This window comes from Saimiri boliviensis, chromosome 1, assembly GCF_048565385.1.
Source record: "Saimiri boliviensis isolate mSaiBol1 chromosome 1, mSaiBol1.pri, whole genome shotgun sequence".
NCBI classification, from domain to species: domain Eukaryota; kingdom Metazoa; phylum Chordata; class Mammalia; order Primates; family Cebidae; genus Saimiri; species Saimiri boliviensis.
In genome coordinates this window covers 163,218,466-163,239,386 of record NC_133449.1, presented here as the reverse complement: position 1 = coordinate 163,239,386, position 20,921 = coordinate 163,218,466, and positions in this window count along the sequence as shown.

Genomic DNA, 20,921 nt, shown 5'->3' with positions numbered 1-20,921 from the left:
ATGGCATGCACCTATCTTATCTCTAGGATCACGGAATAGACAATTTCTGAATCTGGTCAGTCCTCAGAGATCACTTGGTCCAACTGCCTCATTTAAAGGCAGAGGACACTGAAGCCCAAAAGGGGCGTGGCCACACAGTGAGTTAACAGCAGACTTGGAGCCAGCCCAGGGCTCTGAGGTCCTGCACAGGGCCCTTCAGAGTTGAGGCTGGCCTTTGTGCTGCCTCTTTTGTGCCAATTCAGCTTTGTGAATACAATGAACAGAGGGTGTGACATGCAGCAAATAAAGCTCCTTATTGATTGGGAGGTGATTGTAAAGAGTTATTTTCAGGGACTTTGTGCTAGTAGCAGGCTTCTTTCTGCAGAGAGGGGGAGGGAGAGAGGGAGAGGGAGATGGTGAGGGAGGAGAGACAGAGAAAGAGAGAGAGAGAGAGAGAGAGAATCAATCCCTGCGCAGAAAAATTTTCTCTGAGAATAATCTAATTTGAAATTGGTTATGTTATACGCGATAAAGGTATATTCACTACATGGAAAAAGCCTTTAATGGTGCAAACCTCTCTGTTGTTATGAGGATACCACAATAACTATGGAAGGCACTTAGTGTGAAATATGAATGAATGTCTTGCTGACACATCAGCCCCAATTTGAAAATCTTTCTATCTAGGAAGCCGAATTTCTAAAAGGAGAAATCTAGGTACTCCAGAGACAGTTAAAAATAAGGACTTCAGACTTCAGTGAAAAAGAGAGGCTTTTATTTTCCACTTGCCACCTCTATATCCTATATGTTGTTTGATTTTTTAGCAATTGCCACCGTGTTTAGTAAAAAAAGGGCCACTTGTGTGTCCCCAGTTTGCCAGAGAGCTCATACAGACAGAAACAAGCAGAGATAGTAAGCACATCAGGTTTTAAAGTCAAACATTTCCTTTGCACAGGATTGAATCCACCATTAGAAACAGAATGGTAAAACCATCACTGGATCATTTTGCCGGGCGTAGTTTGCTGGAGGATTTCAATTGGCAGTCAGAAAAATTGTTAATTGACTAAACTGACCATCACAACAGTTCATTTACTGGAAGAAAGGGAAGCGAGGTGGAAGGAAGTGGCTGCATTCGGCAAATTATTAAGAAGGTAGAATCAGCTAGGGATTTGTGGTGATTTGCAATCTGAGCAAGAAAGGAAAGAGGTGAAGAAATTTTGGACTGTTGGTGAGACATTGGAGCTATTCATTCTTTATTGAGCTCTTGATCCTATATCCTAATAATTTCCTGAACAAAGGAAAGACTTTATACTCTCAATAATAATGATGCTGCAAAGTGCCTCATTAGAAATCTCACCCTATTTTATGAATCAAAGGAAATGAAGGTGCCTAACATCCTCAAATAGATCCATGTAATATTTGTAGAGTAGATACTGAGAAAATGAGAAGACACCTATTATTTCTTGCCTAATGCATCCTAGCAGGCCATTTTGGAATGTAATTTAAAAGTAGCCAAGACCGAAAGATTGTATTTTACTCTTCTCCATATATACAATAGTTATTTTGTGATAGTGTTCTAGTATTTATAGGAAGATTTTATTAAATAGTTAATACAGCCCTTTCCACCCTTTCTTTTAAAAAATCTTTTGGAAGTATAATAGACATTTAAAGAATGGGAGATATTTAAGGTGCAGAATTTGACAAGTTATGACATATATACTGTCACCTTGAAGCCATCATTCCAAGTAATGTAATAAACATACCCAACTACCAAAGGATTCCTCATGCCTTTTCTTTTTTCTTTTTTGAGGTGGAGTCTCACCCTGTCACCTCTGCCTAGAGTGCAATGGTACAATCTCAGTTCACTGTTACCTCTGCCTTCTGGGTTCAAGTGATTCTACCACCTCAGCCCCACAAGTAGATGGGATTATAGCCACACACCACCACGTCTGGTTAATTTTTGTATTTTTAGTAGAGGCAGGGTTTCATCATGTTGGCTGGGCTGGTCTCAAACTCCTAATGTCAACTGATCCACCCACCTTGCCCTCCCAAAGTGTTGGGATTACAGGCATGAGTCACCACACCAAGCCCTTTTTGTAATATTTTCCAGCCCTTTGTCTTGCCCATACTTCTCCTTTCCCATAATCTCAGGCACCTCTGATTTGCTCTATATCTATACATAAGTCTGTAATTTTATACAAATGCAATCCTATGGTATATACTCTTTCTTCTTGCTTCCTTTGATCAGCATTATTTTGAGATCAACCACTGTTTTTGTATGCATCAGTTGTTCATTTCTTCGTACTGTTGATTTGCATTCCATTATATGGATATACTAGAGTTTGTTTATTCATTTACCTTCATTTAGGTTGTTTCCAATTTTTGGCTATTACAAATAAAACTACTAGAAACATTTGTGTGTGCGTTTACTTTTCCTGGGAAAACAATAGTAGGATGGCCAGGTCATATGATAAGCATATATTTAACATTTTAAGAAATGCCATCCTGCTTTGTTTTGTTTTTTTCCAACTTATTTTTCATTCATGGGGTACATGTGCAGGCTTGTTACATGGGTGAATTGCATGTCACTGGGGTTTGGTGTACAAATGATTTCATTACCCATGGTAGTGTGCATAGTACCCAACAGGTACTTTTTGAAACTTCACATTTCTCCCAGCTTCTAACTTCAAGTAGGCCCCAGGGTCTACTGTGCCCACCATTGCGTCTGTGAGTACTCAGTGTTTAACTCCCACTTGTAAGTGAGAATATGTGGTATTTGGTTTTTTGTTCCTGTGTTAATTCACATAGGATAATGATCTCTAGCTCCATTCATGTTGCTGCAAAGACCTTGATTTTGTTTTTATGGTTGAGTCGTATTCCATAGCATATATATACCACATTTTCTTTATTCAGTCCACTGTCGATTGACATCTAGGTTAATTCGACATCTTTGCTGTTGTGAATAGTGCTACAGTGAACAGATGCACGTGTCTTTTTGGTAAAACAATTTATATTCCTTTGGGTATTTACCCAGTAATGGGATTGCTGAATCAAATGGTAATTTTGTTTTAAATTCTTTGAGACACTGCCAAACTTCTTTCTTTCCACAGTGGCTGAAGTAATTGACATTCCCATCAACAGCTTATAAGCATTCCTTTTTCTCTGCAACCTTGCCAGCATCTGTTTTTTTTTTTTTTTACTTTTTAACAATAGCTATTCTAACTGGTGTGAGATGATACCTCACTGTGGTTTTGATTTGCATTCTCTAATGATTAGTGATATTCAGCATTTATTCATATGCTTGTTGGCCACATGTAAGTCTTCTTCTGAGAAATGTCTGTTCATGTCCTTTGCCCATTTTTTAATAGGGTTGTTTGTTTTTTTGCTTGTTACCTTTTTTATAGATTCTAGATGTTAGACCTTCATTGGATGCACAGTTTTTGTATATTTTCTCCCATTCTGTAGACTGCCTGTTTACTCAATGGTTTCTTTTGCTGTGCAGAAACTCTTTAATTAGGTTCCACTTAGTCTAGTTTTGTTTTTGTTGCAATTGCTTTTGGTGACTTCATCATGAAATCTTTACCAAGGCTTATGTACAGTGGTTTTTTTCTAGTATTTTTATAGTTTTAGGTTTTATATTTCAATCTTTAATCCATTTTGAATTGATTTTTGTATATGTGAAAAGGAGGGGTCTAGTTTCATTCTTCTGCATATGGCTAGCCATCTATCCCAGCACCATTTATTAAATAAAGAATCCTTTCCTCATTTCTTGTTTTTGTCTACTTTGTCAAAGATCAGATGGTTGTAGGTGTATATATTTATTTCTGAGTTCTCTAGCCTGTTCCATTGGTCTACATGTCTGTTTTTATACCAGTATCATGCTATTTTGGCTACTGTGTACTTGTAGTTACAGTTTGAAGTTGAGTAATGTGATACCTCCAGCTTTGTTCTTTTTGTTTAGGATTGCTTTGACTATTTGGGCTCTTTTTTTGGTTCCGTATGAATTTTAAAATAGTTTTTTTCTAATTTTGTGAAAAATGTTATTGGTAGTTTGATGGGAATAGCATCAAATCTATAAATTGCTTTGGGCAGAATGGCCATTTTAACAATATTGATTCTTCCCATCCATGAGCAAGGAATGCTTGTCATCTGTGTGTGTTGTCTCTGATTTCTTTCAGCAGTATTTTGTAATTCTCATTGTAGAGATCTTTCACCTCCCTGGTTTGCTATATTCCTAGGTATTTTATTCTTTTTGTGGCTATTGTAAATGGAATTGTGTTTATGATTTGCCTCTCAGCTTGAAAGTTATTGGTGTATAGAAATGCTACCAATTTTTTACACTGATTTTGTATCCTGAAACTTTTTGTATGCTGAAGCAAACTCTTTTTCAAAGTGATTGTGTCACTAGCATGTATGAGAGTTCTAGTATCTCAACATCGTCACCAACACTATATGGTCAAAATTTTTAATATTTTCCACGCTACTAGGAATGTGTGGTATGTTACTATGTTTTAAATATTCATTTCCCTAAATAACTATCAGTTTTGTGCTTATTTTACATCTATATTTCTTCTCCTTCTTGCCTTGTTTTATTGTCTAAAACCTCCTGTAAAAATTTTTAATAGAAGCAGTGCAATTAGGCATCCTTATTTTGTTTCTGATTTGAGGATAAAAGCTTTCAGTTTTTGAATATTAAGGATGATGTTAATTGTAGATTTTTCACAGATGAGTTTATCTGTTTACCTACTTAAGAAGTCCCATTCTACTTCTAATCTATTGAGAGTTTTTTCAGTAATACTTGTTTGATTTTGTCAGATCTTTTTCCTGCATCTAGTGAGGTGCTCATATTTTTTTCCTTTAAGAATGTGTTTATGTAGTGAATTACATGAATTAAACTTTGAATATTAAGGCAGTCTTGCATTGGGTTATGGTATATTATCCTTTTCTATATTATTAGATTCTATTTGTTAAAATTTTATTTAGAATTGTTGCATTTATACTCTCAAAAGTAATCGGTATTAAGGAATGCTAATCCCATAGAATAAGTTGGGAATTATTTGCCCCTCTTCAAATTTTCTGGAAAGTTTGTATATAATCGGTACTATTTCTTCCTTAAATATATGGTAAAATTCACCATTGAGTCATCTAGGCTTAATTTTTTTTTTTTTTTGCATGTGGCTTTTAATTATAAATTCAATTTCCTTAATAGACATAATATTAATCAGGTTATCTATTTTTTTCTTGAGTGGCATTGGTAATTTGCGCCTTTTCAAGGAACTTCTGTAATTCATCTATGTTTGCAAATTTATTATTATAATGTTGTTCATAATATTCTATTATTATACTTTTAATATCTGAAGAATCTGTAAAGATGTACCTCTTTCATTCCCAACATTGATATTGTGTCTTTTATCTATTCTTTCCGATCACATCTTCACAAGAAATAAGACTTTAGTTTTATTGATTTTCTCTATTTGCTTTTCTATTTTCTATCTCATTTATTTTCTCTCAGATCATTATTATTTTACTTCTTCTGCTTACTTTGGGTTTCATTTTGGTTTTTGCCTGATTTCTTAAAGCAAAAGCTGAAGTCATTGATTTGAGACACTTATTTCCTAATGTAGGCATTTAATGCTATACATTTCTTGTAAAGTAGTGTCATGCCATAAATTTTGATATATTGGGATTTTATTTTTATTGATTCAAAATAATTTCTAATTTTCCTTTTGAATTTTTCTTTGACCCTTGATGTATTTAGCAGTATGTTATTTACTTTTTAAATCTTTGGGAGATTCTACAGAGATCTCTCTCATTTTGATTGCTCATTTAATTCCATTATTGGCAGAGAATGTGATTTAATTTACTCTTTAAAAACTTTATTGAGACATTTTATGGCCTAAAATATGGCTTATCTTGATAAATATTCTGGATGTATTAAAAAAGAATGTATATTCTGCTGTTGTTGAATGTCCTGTAAATGCCAATTAGGTCAAGTCAGCTAACTGTTTGCTTAAGTCTTCTGTATCTTCACTGTTTTCTGTTCCATGCATTGCTGCAAGAGGAGTATTGAAATTTTGTATAATTTGGGTTTATTTTGCTTTTCACTTCAGTTAGTTTTTTCTTTGTATTCTTGAAGCCCTGTTGTTATATGCATTAACATATTTAGGATTGTTATTTTCTCCTTGTAACCTGGTCCCTTAACCATTATGAAATGACCATCTTTATCCTTAATAATATTCTTTGCTTTGAAATTCACTTTTATATTAATATAGTCATTCCAATTTTGTTTAATTAGCATTATCATGGTGTACCCTTTTCCAGTCTTTACCTTTTAACCTATTTGTATCTTTTAAAGTATGTTTCCTGTAGATAGCATATAGTTGAATTTTGTTTTGTTTTTATATCTAATCAATATCTTTGCCTTTTAATTGAAGAGTTTATACTATTCACATTTGTTGTACTTATTGATATAGTTAGATTTAAATTAATCTTGTTTTTTACTGGGCCACCTGCTTTTTGTTCCTTTTTACTGAATTCTTTTGGCATATTAGGTTTTTTATAACTTCATTTTACCCACTTTTCTGAGTATTGAGCTACAATTCTTAGTGCTGTTTTTTAATGGTTGCTATAGGTTTTATAGTATTTATCTTTAAATTATCAATCTGTCTTCTAGTGATTTTATACTACTTCATATGTAATACAAAAACTTTACAATAGTATATTTCCATTTCTTCTCTTTCCCTCTTTATGATTCTGTGGAGTCTTCTGGCAATCCAGAAAGGATCACAGAGACCTCAGCCCTGGTGTCTTTAAGCCACTGAGCAAATATGGCAACTACCTCCCTCTAGTTTTTCATACGACAAAGAAACAGCAACAACCACACTTCACTTGTTGAAGCCATTGCATAGTCAGCTACAGCTGAATCCAATACCCCATATGAAATGGAGAAAGGGGATATTATCTGTGTATAATTAAACAATGATTTTTATTTCTTTCACAATATAAAAGACCAAACAGTCAGTTTTAGGTTTTAAAAAGGTGAATCCATTTAGAACAATCCATTTTCCTCATCTTCCGTCTCACCATTTTCAACCTTTAACCAAAATTTCAAGTATCAAAGCACAAATAGCACTATGCTAGAATTCGTGTACAATATATTTACATTTCTGTTTATGGACTCTGAAATCCTTGAGGGCAAGATATGTATTTTATTTATCTTCAAGCCTTTAGAACTGAAAACATATCCTAGCACCAATTAGAAGATCGGGCAGTTATTGTTCTTTGAATCACCATAGGAGGAGAATGCCTTTAATCCCATAGTACAGGCTGTGTCCACAGGATACAAACCAGTGTTCAGATACGCAATATGACAGGCAAGCAGAAAGGAGCCAGGAAAGAGGACCAGCACTTTGTCATCGTAACAGTGTCTGGTTCCCTATAGTCCAGAAACCATCATGTGGCTCTACAGGAACAAAACTGACCCCTGGGTATCTGAAGAAAACTACCTTACAAAAAGAAGCCTTGATAGATGCTTTAGCAAATGCTCCTCCATTTGCAGCATTTTCTGTCTATAGTTACATTTATCCAAAGAGGGCAATCATATTAAAATATAGTTATCATACTTACTTAAAATGGATACTTTAAAATGTTTCACTTAAAAATGTCTCACTTAAAATGGATACTGAATCATAAAATACAAGCAGCGAAAAGCCAAACAATGGTATACTCATTTAATTTTGTTTTCTGCAGTAACGATTATTCACTCATCAATTGCCTCAGATCTGGGGATGTGGTATTTTCTGGCCCATGGGGTCTAAAATCAACAGGAACCAGCAAAAGCTCAAATCAGATTTATTCTCTTGCCTGTACATAAAGGTTACACAAGTTATCGAGGCATGAAACTCCCAAGTCTGAGTCATTGACAACCCAAATTGCCTAAGTGTGAAATCATACTTCTGCATGAAAACTTGCAAGAGTATATTTGAGATGGGTGTCACTGGGATGACCAGATAAAATGGGGCCAGTGAGATCAGGCAGTTTTGACACTGTAAATTATTTCAAATTTTGTGATTTTACATAGTGGCAGCCATTCTCTTCAAATTATAGACCCATACACTTAAGAAAAGTTGCTCACAGTGTGGAGTCTGGAGTATTTTAAGTAGATCAGAAAAAGTAGGGTTGAAAAACCCACTTTTCCTGCAAGTTAGAGGGATGATTTAAAATGAGGATTTTAAAATGAAGATTGAGTTTGCAACCATTCATTTTCCACAAGCATGCCTAGACCACCTGATAAATAATACATTTTTGTATTATGCTTATAAAATATGCAAATGAGTACAATTTGCAAATAAATGCTTGGAATAATTTTTAAAACTTCAGAAGTAGCTTAATCCCAGGATTTGCAGTCTTCTTATTTGTGAGATTTTTATTTTATTTTGACAGCAGCCACCAGTTCAATTAAACTATATGGAAAACGAAGTTTGGTTGTTGGTGGATTTGTTTCTTTCTGAAAGAAGAAAGTAATCAAAAATTTGGCAAGACGGAAAGCAAGAAGCAATTTGCAAACAGTGAAATCAAACAGTGCCACATCAAAATAAGAGGGAAGGAAATCCAGCAGCAAAGCAGGTATAGCTTTGTTATCTCTGTCCTTCACCCTCATTCTCAGCAGTCTTTCCTTGTGGTGGAAAAACGAAGATACGATTAGAAACTGCAAAGTTAGAAGCTAAAATAATGCTCTGACAGCAAACAGAAGCAGAAGATGAAAACTCAGAATCTGTAGGCATGGAAAATACTGCAAGAGATGGACATTTCAAATATACTCCAAAGCAGCTCTGGCAGCCACCCAAGAATAGCAGGTAAGCATGACCAACATTAGCTTCTTATAAAATGAAGTGACAAATCCCCATGATGAATATACCCACAGAGGTAACACAGATTAGGAACTTGCATACAAAAATGTTTGAACGAGACTGCTGAATTGCCTTTACACATAAGACATGTTTTCCAGCCCTGAAGTTACTATCTGTTAAGTACATGCTCTGTGCTGGGCATTGAGATAAGCACAACTCAAATAGTCCTCACAACAGCCACACAGCTTAGGTGTATATAAGCAAAGAAACTAAAGCACAGAGAGGTTCAGGGGCTTGCCTGTGGCTAAATGTGGCCAAGCTGGAATCAGAATCCAGCTCTGACTGAGGCCTACTTGAGGGTGGAGGATGGGAAAAAAGACAAGAGCAGAAAAAAATAACTAGTGGGTACTACGCTTAGAACCTGGGTGATGAAACAATCTGTACATCAAATTCCCATGACATGAATCTACCTATGTAACAAATCTCCACATATACTCCTGAACTTAAAATAAAAGTTTTTTAAAAAAGAATCCAATACAGAAAAAAGAAAAAAAAATTCAGGTGTAACTGTCCTAAAGCCAGGCCTTCCTCATGACATCTTCATCAAGTCCTCTGCCAAACAGCAGATGGAGCATCTATGACCCAAATTCTGTCCTACATGTACAAGGGAAAGTTGCTGGTTAAATGAAACCTCAGGGATATTTTGACAAATGAAGCAATCATTAATAATGGTAAATAATTACATTCAGATTTTTCTGAACTCTACATATATGCTAAGTACAAGAGGTGGTCATTAAGAGGGGCATTGTGGTGAAAATGCAAGTAGCCCAAGTTTCAATGACCTGAATTTCTTCCCTCACATGTTTGTTCTTTCAGGCCACACAATTCCAAGAAAGGGGTAAACCTCTTTATTGGGTGAAGCCCTGGTTACTGGAAAAAATGTCTTCTGAAACAAACAGGTGTGGGCAAAGTGGCAACATGACTAGACACACCTGGCTTGATAGATACTTTGAACTAGCCCCAGTGAACCAACCCCAGTGAACCAGATTCAGGAGAATCAGCAGGGAGAGGGGCTTCTAGGGAAATGCCAATATGCAGGGAGTAAGCTGCTTTCCGTCTCCTACAGTTTTGTGCAAAGTAAGATGTGTGAATGACAGATAGTAGGAAGGACAGTGACAACAGCAGGAGAGATGAAGCGGGCTGAATGTCATCGGAATTGTGCCTATTTCTCCAAGCTTTTGGGCTTATGTGGTACTTTTTCTTACTGCATCATTTATTGTCTAATACATTGTTCAAATATTTATTGAGGGCCAACTACGTTCAAGGCCGCGAGCGTAAGACAAGCAAGGTGGTTGTTTTTATGAAACTTACATTCTAGGAGATAGGAAGGCAGACAATGATGAAATAAACATATATATGACTTGTTAAATAGTAGTAAGTCCTATGAAGCCAAAAGAAACTAGTTAAGAGGAATAAAGTGCTATAGGGATACACATTATCATAAGAAAGTCAGATAAGTCTCCTCTGAATAAGCAACATTTGGGTAGAGGCCTTAAAGAAGGGTGTGAGTGAGCCAGACAGCTAGGAGAATATATCCCAGAGAGAGGGAACAATCAGTGTGAAATCATAAGGCTGGTATGTGCTTATGTCCCAGGAACATCAAGGAGGCCGGAGTGGCTGCCAAAGGGCAGGAGGGGAGCAGTAGGAGACAAAGACAGAGAGACTACAGTGTGGTAAGCAAAGCATATCATATAGGGCTTAAACACTCAGACCATTATAACAATTTCTACCTTATTCTCTGAATAAGATGAGAAGCCACTGGGGAGTTTTAAGCAAAGAAATCACTCTGGCTTCTGTGCAGAAAAGAAACAAGAGTGAAAACAAGAAAAAAGTCACTAGGAAGCTACTGCAATAATCCACATGAGAAACGGACCAGAATGGTAGCAGTGGAGACGAAGAGTGCTGGACATTTGGTACACAGCAAAGGCAGTAGTGAAGAATGATGCCAAGATTTGTTGGCTTATGTGACTGCAAGAATGGAGCTATTTACTGAGATGGGGACAGGCAGGTTAGAAGGTGTTTTGTTTGTGTTATGTTTTAGGTGTCCACTTGATATGAACTAGGTGTTACATATCATCACCCTGACCTGCTGTGACCCCTTACTCTGTGCTAGGTTTCTGTGCAAAAGCTTTCTCACTTAATAGGATGTCTGAGTTTTATTAACATTCGTCCTTCACAGTGGAGTGCAGTTTCATGAGAGCAGTGGCTGTTTCTATTTGTCTCTGTGTATTCCTAGCACCAAGCACAGTGCCTGACAAAGCAGACACTCAGTGACTAGCGAATGGAAGACTGAATGAAAGAGTGAAGAAGTGAGACTTCCCAACAGCTCCATACAGAACTGGACCAACTGCTTCCACAGCCCATCTTGATCAAGTCTGAGTCCCACTGATGGCATGACCAATGGAGATGCCCCTGGCATCAATGCCTCCTCTTTCCCTTTGGTCCAGGTCAGACCTTCCATTCAAGGTTCCTAAATGCTGATACTATTTTACTGTAACAAAGTTTAGGAGAATGTGAAAAAAAATACATTTTCTTCACAATATTGTAGATTAATTCCCTCAATTTTATGCCACTATGGCTGCCTCATCTTAAATTTTCCATACGGGTCTACTTGAAAATTTGTTCTAGGGTTCCTTTGTGATCTCACCGAACTCACCAGACCATCCTAGCTCTACAATTTGCACCCCCAACATCATACTCTGAAACTCTCTCGTCCTTGTGCTAGCTTTTTCTGTAGTCAGAGTAAATTGTGGTGAATCCTTTAGCACAAGGAAAACTCTACTATCCATTTTTCAAGGCACAAGTCGATCTCATTTTAAGAGTCCAGCACAAAAAGGTATTTCTCTGCATTGACTTTCCCTTTTCATGAGCTTGTCAATAAAATGGGTTAACAAATGAAGCCATTACTTTCTGTTAATATTTATTCAAAACGGAATAATCTCTATGTGACTAGCTATACCTGGGAAAGATGGTTCACATAAAGGCATTTAGAATAAAAGTCAAGAGTGGAGTCCTGAAAGGGCAGTGTGAGAGCAACAAGGTAGACCTCCCCGTTTCCCCAGTTGGTAGCCCAGCCTACATAAGATATAGGTATTAGGAAGTAAACAGTGTGATTGTTGGTGTTTTTTAAAAAACCTCCATCTTGCTATTTAGAGGCAAAGACATGGGAGTCAAGTCATCATCCATGGTTGACACACTGGCCAGCCTTTATCTAAGAAAAAAAAAAAATGATTCCATAGTCAACTAAGTTGGGAACATTATCATCTTTCTTATCATTTTTCTCTTGGATATTTACAATGGACATTAGCAGATTAGACATAAGGAGAAGCCTTAGATTTTAGAACTCTGCTTAAACTTGTTTAATATAACATTTTTACAAACCTGTTTTTATTTCTCGCTCAGTATCTTTAGAAACATGCCATTCTCAAACAGATCTACAAGAAAAAAATAAACAAGCCCATTCAAAAATGGGCGAAGGATATGAACAGATACTTTACAAAAGAAGACATACAGGAGGCCAACAAACATATGAAAAAATGCTCATCAGCACTGGTTATTAGAGAAATGCAAATCAAAACCACATTGAGATACCATCTTACACCAGTTAGAATGGCGATCATTAAAAAATCTGGAAACAACAGATGCTGGAGAGGATGTAGAGAAATAGGAACACTTTTACACTGTTGGTGGCAATGTAAATTAATTCAACCATTGTGGAAGACAGTGCGGTGATTCCTCAAGGACCTAAAAATAGAAATCCCATTTGACCCAGCAATCCCATTACTGGGTATATATCCAAAGGATTATAAATCATTCTACTATAAGGACACGTGCACACAAATGTTCATTGCAGCACTGTTTACAATAGCAAAGACCTGGAACCAACCCAAAAGCCCAACGATGATAGACTGGATAGGGAAAATGTGGTACATATACACCATGAAATATTACGCAGCCATCAAAAACGATGGGTTCACGTCCTTTGTAGGGACATGGATGAACCTGGAAACCATTATTCTCAGCAACCTGACACAAGAGCAGAAAATCAAACACCGCATGTTCTCACTCATAGACGGATGTTGAACAATGAGAACACATGGACACAGGGAGGGGAGCACTACACACTGGGATCCGTTGGGGGGAAATGGGGGAGGGACGGGGAGTTGGGGAGGTGGGAAGAGATAGCATGGGGAGAAATGACAGATACAGGTGAGGGGAAGGAAGGCAGCAAACCACACAGCCATGTGTGTACCTATGCAACAATCTTGCATGTTCTTCACATGTACCCCCAAACCTAAAATGCAATAAAAAAAAAAGAAAGAAACATGCCATTCTCTAGAAGGTAATTTATAAGAGGCTGAACTAACTCTCTCTATCTGGAAGCCAATAGTATGAAAGGAAGGAAGCTGCCTCACATGCTGAAGAGTGTAGTCTTTGATCAGTTTCAAAGACATCGGTTTAATTCTCCACCAACCTATTTATTGGCTTTGTGGCCTCAGGTGAGTTACTAAACCTTTCTGTGCTTCTATAAATTGAAGTTCTATATTGATTTTAAATCTAAGCATTTTGCCTCTAATGCATGTAAAATATCTTGATATGTAACACATATTATCCATTTTTTTATAATTTGGGCTCACCTTTGCACCTTTGTCCTTTCTAGGACTCTGTTTCACCCTTGGTCATCATCCCTGGTTTAGAGTAGCCAGGTGTAGTAGATAAGAGCAAGACCATAGGATCAAGATACACTTGGGTTCAAATTTTGGTTCTGTCATTTACTAGCTGTGTGGTCCTGGGCAAGTTACCTGATGTCTCTGGGCCTTAGTTTCTTTATCTGTGAAACAGTGGAACTGCAGGGAGTATCAAAATAGTTAAGGCACATACAGTGACCAGCAGGGGGCCTACTTCGGAGTCAATGGCACAGGAAAAAGCTGTTCCAGGATTCTGGTTTTCATTTCCTGTCTCCACACTTTTAATATCTGGCTTGGCTATGATCTCTTTACTTAATCCTATTGCTAAGCACATTTGATCCTGGGAGCCAATGCTCCTGACAGTGGAGTCCAACAAATCCCTCTTCCATTTCCATTCCCAAACAGTAGTTTCTTCCCTGGGGCAACTGGTGCTTATAATTTACTTTCAGATCCCTGGCCCAGCTGCAGGGAAAGAGAACAGACAACGATTTCTCTTCCCACAGCCTCCCACGCATTAGTTTTCCCTGCATGTCTGACGTTTGACTTCTAAGTGCCCTCTGGCTGTGATTACTCAGGCAAAGTGAAGTGGACAGATGGAACAATTATTTGGAAAGCGCAACCAATGGAAAGCAAAACGAAAAGACAGAAAAAGAAAACCCTACACTGAACCCGGCAGTTGAGAGGAAAGAGTTTATTGGTTTAAGTTATTCTTATTGCCTGCTGACATCGATTATATTTTCGAGGTAATTGGTCAGCTCTCCCCATTCGTCTGCCCATGTAGAGAAATGATCTTTTCTTAGACATCAGCACTCCAGGTAGCCCTCTCTTGAAGGAATGGATGTGTTTGGGCAAAGCTTGTCTAAAAGCAAAATTTTAAAGTGACTCTGATCAATTCACTGGCTTTCATGATAAACACAAAAGATGAGGAAATGAGTCTCTGAATATAAGAAATCAAACTTTAGAAAAAAGCATACTTTCAAAATCAAGTATTTGAAAAATTTCTGAAAAAACTATAATTAATGTTTCATAGTTTTGGAATCAAACTGCCTGTTTCCATTTCTTGCTCTGTCATATTTTCTGCTGTGCAACCTAGTATTAATATAAATTATTTACCCTCTGAGTCTGTTTCCTGGTCTCTTCAGTGGAGATAATAGGAGTACTTACTCATAGAGTAATGATTAAATGAAATAGCTGTGTGTATGTAGGACTTAGCAGCTGCCTGCTACATAGTAAATTCCCAGTAAATGGTGGCAGTTGTTAATCAATAGCTTTATGTTTCAGGCTATAAAAGTTAAAGATGGAAAAACCTGGAACCCCAGATGACGGCAGCTCAGGGCTTCTGTGGGATTTCAGCTCTTATTTTTCTGGTTCAATTCATAGACTGCTGCAGCTTCAAATTCTCTAGAGCACATTTCTGTTCAGTGAGATGTGCCTATGTGTAGGAGACCATTACGTAGTATTTGAAGTTCGTTCATTATTCACAAATATAGCAAGAATCTGATTCAATGCCAGCTCAACAGTGAGTGTAGATTTGCTGTGGAAGAGATAGGCCCTAATTGGACCTTCAATGTTGAAACAGCTTTCTGGGTGAGGGAACAGAGCACATGCTTTGGCCTTCCTTGGGTGCCATCCTGCCTGAGTTTAGGGGGTTATGCTGCATAACCTAAGGTCGTGTGAATTGTGTTTCAGACTTTCTCTTATTCTAGAATAGAATCAAAGGCGGACTTAGATGGCTTATAGCCTAAAATGTTCTCATCTGTGTCACAGGGTCAGCCACTGTGTAACAGAGGTCAAAGATGTTTCCTGAAAGTAAATAAAAAACATTAGTGGTAACTACTGCATATCGAGTACTTACCAGGTACCCATCTAGCTCTGTTACCAGAATTATCTTTAATTCCTAAAGCCACTTTCTGGGGGCGGAAGTCTTATTAAGCCTACTTTTTAGATGAAAAAAACAGGCATAGAGGAGTTAAGCCATTTGACCAGATCACACAGCTAGTGGATGGTAGAGTCAAGATTTCAACCCAGGCCTTTGGATTCCAAAATCAGATAGCTTAATTAACAGCTCTATTATCTTTTATGAGCGTTAGTTTCCATCTGGGGACAAGTTGAAACACCTGTTTTTCTGGAAAGCCCTTGGCCATGGTGTAAGGCCACACAACCAATCCATGAGGGCCTGCAGTGAAATCCACACTAACCCCAGGTCTGTCCTAAATAACAATGAGGAAGATAATTGATAGTTAACATTGGTAACAACAACTACAACAATTTATTGAACAAGTGCTATACACCAGGTACCATGCTTAGCACTTGAAAGTTCACAAAACTAACCTTTACAGAAACTGCAGCTCTGGCATCTAATAAGCCCGTATTTGCATCTAACTCTGCCATTCAGCAGCTGTGGAATTTTCAGTAAGTAGATTCCCTCTGTCTTATTTTCCTCATTTAAAAAACAAAATTTGGTGTGAGAATTAAATGAAATAATGCGTGATAGACACACAGTGCCTGGAAGATGCCAGGCCTCAACAAATGATAGCATCACTATTATCTCTTTTCTACAATATGAAGAAATAAAGTCTCTTGTAGAAAGTGGATGAACTGAGGCTTCATGCCTGGCAATGTCTGTTTGTAAAATCTGGGTCAGTTTCAATACAAAGCTGAATGACTCGTTCCACTTGACCCTTGGCTTTCACACACGGCTACTTGTCAGAAACAACTGGGAAACGTGTTTAAAAACTGGAGTCTTTGCGCTCATCCTGGGTAATTCTGATGCAGCGGGACTAGACTTTTCAGCTGTGTTGTTGTCCAGTTGGAGTCCACTGCTCTGGCTCTGGCCACCACATTGGTCTCAGCATCCATTTTCTGTTGTCCCACCTAAGGCAATGTGTCTATTATCAGCGACTACAGAGAACCCTCTGACTTAGCCCGGGCTGCCATAACAAAATATCATAGACTGAGTGGCTGAAACAACAGAAATTTATTTTGTCACAGTTCTGGAAGCCAGCTAGAGTCCAAGCTCAAGGTGCCAGCATGGTCAGTTTCTGGTAAGGTCACCTTGCTCTATGCTCACTTGACAGGTCTAGGAAGCAAGCTCTCTGCTGTCTCTTCTTATAAGGGCATTAATTCCATCATGAAGGCCCTATCTTCTTGAACTAATTATCTCCCAAAGGTCATATTGCAAAACATCATAACCTTGGAGGTTAGGACTTCAATGTATGAATTTTGGAGGGACACCATTCAGTCAAAAGCATCTTCCTAATTAATTTAAGATGTTCTCCTTTCCCATTCCATTTCATCAGCAATAGTCTTTAAGAAAAATTAAAAGATATTGGCATAACACTTGTTTGCTGGGCACTGTGCCCAAAAGACTACTTATTTATTTATTCATTACTTATCCTTAGTGTGCTTTCAAAAAAGCATATACGGTATCTGCTGGGAGTTTAAAATCCTCCCAGGAAACACTGACAAGAACACATGAGATCGCATCCTACAGAACAGTAGGGTCATTCTCCTGTCTGTTGTTTTCATTGCCCTATTGCTATTCATGCTAATGTGGGCCTGTTCCCCTATAGCTAATACTTGTCATTTCTTCAGTCATTCTCTTCTCTGCTCACTTAGGATTTTGTTGCAGGGCACAGTGACTCAGTCATCAGCTGGCTCTGGCTTTCAGGTGCCTCAGCAGAAGCAAAGAGCAGCATCTTTGTCTTAGTTGGTGGTGGGAACTATTCCCATCTCCATGTTCCTGAAATTAAAATGATGATGATAATAGCAAGTAGCCTTCACTAATCACTTAAGGTGTGCCAGGCATAATTTTATTTACTCTTCAGAGCAACCCTCAGAGTTCCACTTCTCATTCCGCAGAAATGAAAGCTGAGGCTTAGAGAGACTAGCTATGTTACTCAAAGTCATATACAGCCAATAATCAGGGAGCCATAGAGCCAGAAACTTTCTCACTTCTGCCTCTGATCAGATTGTTTTCATCTCCTTTAATGGTCTCTCCTATTAGATTCCTCTGATATCTTGGCTTAGAAATAGGGTGTCTAATTTAGAAATAGGTTTTCCACATTGTAGAGGTGATATAAATATATAGGGGGGTGGCTGATAGGGAGCGTTAATTAGCATGAAAAAATTCAACCATCACCAGTCTAGGGAGAAAACAGAGTAAAACAGATTCCTAGACCCAAGTCTCATTACTGACATTTAATATTAAAGCTGATTTCCAGAGACAACCACTGGAATAGTTGAATAATTACAAATCCAACTTAATAAACAATCTCTAATTTTACTTGTCACATACTAGAACTGGATTAGGAATCTAAAAATCACTGTTAAATTGAAGAATCTGAATAAGCAGGAGGTCTAAAATAAAGTCAAATAGACTCAATTCGATTATATTTGATAAACATGGTTTGGTGAGAGGTGTTTTCAAAACATCATTTTTCTACCCAATGTGTTTTTACCGAGTAAAACACACAAGCTGTACACCAGAAAGCATTCAAATTTAAGGACAAAAACAAACAAAAAACAGTAATAGATCATTTCTCTAGCATTTGTTATTCAAAATTCTTTTGCATGAACAATTCTCATGGAATATTATTGAAAACTGATTCTGCAGAGGAAACTTACCTGTTTCTTACTAATGTGACCCCCCCCCTCACCACCCGGCACAGGGCCACTCACAGTGAAAAAGCTGGTCCAGTCACTGCCTCTGATGCAGCCTTTAGAAGCTATATCCAAGTTGAGGTCTGAAATATTTTTGCACCTTTATAACTCTCTATGCATACACTAGATGGTAACTTTTTAGAGTTAGAAATGGAACGGAATAGTATAGTGATGAAATACATAAGTTTTAAGATTAAACCCCAGCATCTCAGTCTTGGGCCTTCTATCCAGAATGAAGTTATTAGTTATATTCACTTCCTAGGGCTGTTCTGAGGGTTATATAAGAAAATATATATAAGAAAATGTCTATATATCACTTAGCAAAGCCACCAGATAGTGAGAACTAAATAATAAGGACGACATTATGATTACTACTGTCACCACTATCAATACCACCATATTACTACCACTATTATTACTATTACCATCATCCGATTACCATGATTCCTCCTCCTCCTCTTCCAACTACCATCATACCACCATGGCAATTACAACTATACAATCACTATCCATCCTAATATGCGTTTAAAATGTCTTTGCCACATCCTCATTTTTTTGTGTGTTCTTTTACTCCTTCTATTTATAACAAGAAATGAAATTGTTTTTCCTGCCAAATGAGTCACTTGAGATTGGAACATCAATTTATTTGAGCAGATGTGTGTCAGTTTTGCTGTGAGTAAAAGGTCCCAATATGCTCTGCTGACATATTTCATGAAAAAATGAAGTGTGGGTTATACATAAATTCGTATTTTCAACTCAAGTCCCCCTTCCTTTCAAAAGCCTTTGGCCCACATTGATGTCTGCCTTCTCTGAAACAGCCATCATTGTATTCTCTAATTCTTCCATGTTTATGAAACTTATTTCCCCCATTAATAAGCTACCTGTAGGGAGACTTTAATACCATAAATATAGTAGTCATTCTACAAATATTGACATATGAAGATGGTATTGAATAAGTCAAGAATCTGAGCCCTGTAAAGATATTTATTTGCTTATGTAACCTGAAGTCCAGGGATAGGTCAGGGACAGCTGTGTCTGGGGGCTTACACGTTGCCATCAGGGTTCACCCTCTTTCAGATCTGCTTCCCTCTGCTGTTTCCAGGTAGGCTTATACTTTGTGTTAGGGGGCTGTGCTCATCTTCTCAAAGCAACAAATGCAGTAGAAAATACATGGCCTTTTCCTAGCCACTCCTACATATGTCTCAGGGTAGGCAGCCTCAGTTATGTGCCCACCCCAGACCTAATGGGCATGTAGTCAGCCCTATCCAATCACCGGAGCCCAGTAAGGGGGAGGAAAAACCTTCCCAGAAGAAATTCTACAATAAGAGGAATAGCTTTTGGTTGGGGAAAAAAGCCTCTGTAGATTTATTGCTTTTCTTCTGTTAACAATCTTAGTTCTAAACACAGTGTAAAAAATACAAATAAAAAGCATAGCAGGTACTTATGGTAAATTTTGAGATGCATGGAATTTTATGCATTAGAAATGTTTTTCCTTCTGACTGACTGACACTCTGTGACTAGATCCTTAAAATGTGAAAATTATTTGCTTGAAATCAACACAGTTTTAAAGTTTCGATTAATGCAGGGGTGGCAGACCCGTAAGGGACTGATATCATCCTGTCCTCTTAGCCACTGCCTCTTCTTCCCCAAGTCCTGGGGGGAAGGAATCCTTCTCGCCTCTGAAGTTTTGCTTTACGTAGCCTCTATGTCTGTGACAGCATTTGCCCTGTGGCCTCTTTGTTCTTATGTGTATTATCCAAGATTCTTATATAAATGATAGAAATCCTAAATAGACAAGGATTGGGGAGAAATAAAAACTCAACTAAACAAGAACTATTAGCTCACAAAACTGAACAATCCAGGCTAGTTCTCCATTAGAAATGGTTTGATCCAAGGTCCACATGATGTCAACACAATGGGATTTTGTTCTCCATTTCTTTGACTACATTCTCAACATTTATTTCATTCTCAGTTCTGCTGCTTACAAGACATATGTTACGGCTCCTGCCTTTGTCTCTTGTTCACTTCTAATGGAAAGAGAAAAGTATCTTTCTCAAGATCCCATGAGAATGTCCTGGCTTCTCATGGGCTCTATTTGAAGCTTGTGTCTATTACTGAATCCATCAGGGCCCAAAGTAGTGGCATACACTGATTGGTTTAGGTCTAGGCCACATGCTCCATCCCAGGACTGGGTGTGGAGTAAAAACAAAGCACAGGCCCCAAAATAGAAAAGGAGTCACTCCCAGAGGAATATCCAATCTGGAATCAGGAAGTGAACTAGATATTGGGTTCATGGAAGCAGCAAATGTGAAATATGACTCTCCCTTTAGATAATGTGTTTACCATGGCAACAAAAGCCAAAATAGACAAATGGGACCTAATCAAACTCCACAGCTTCTGCACGGCAAAAGAAACAGTCAGTAGAGTGAATCGACAACCAACAGAATGGGAAAAAATTTTTGCAGCCTACCCATCTGACAAGGGGCTGATATCCAGAATTTACAAAGAACTAAAGCAGATCTACAAGAAAAAAACAAACAAGCCCATTCAAAAATGGGCGAAGGATATGAACAGATAATTTACAAAAGAAGACATACAGGAGGCCAACAAACATATGAAAAAATGCTCATCATCAGTGGTCATCAGAGAAATGCAAATCAAAACCACATTGAGATACCATCTCACA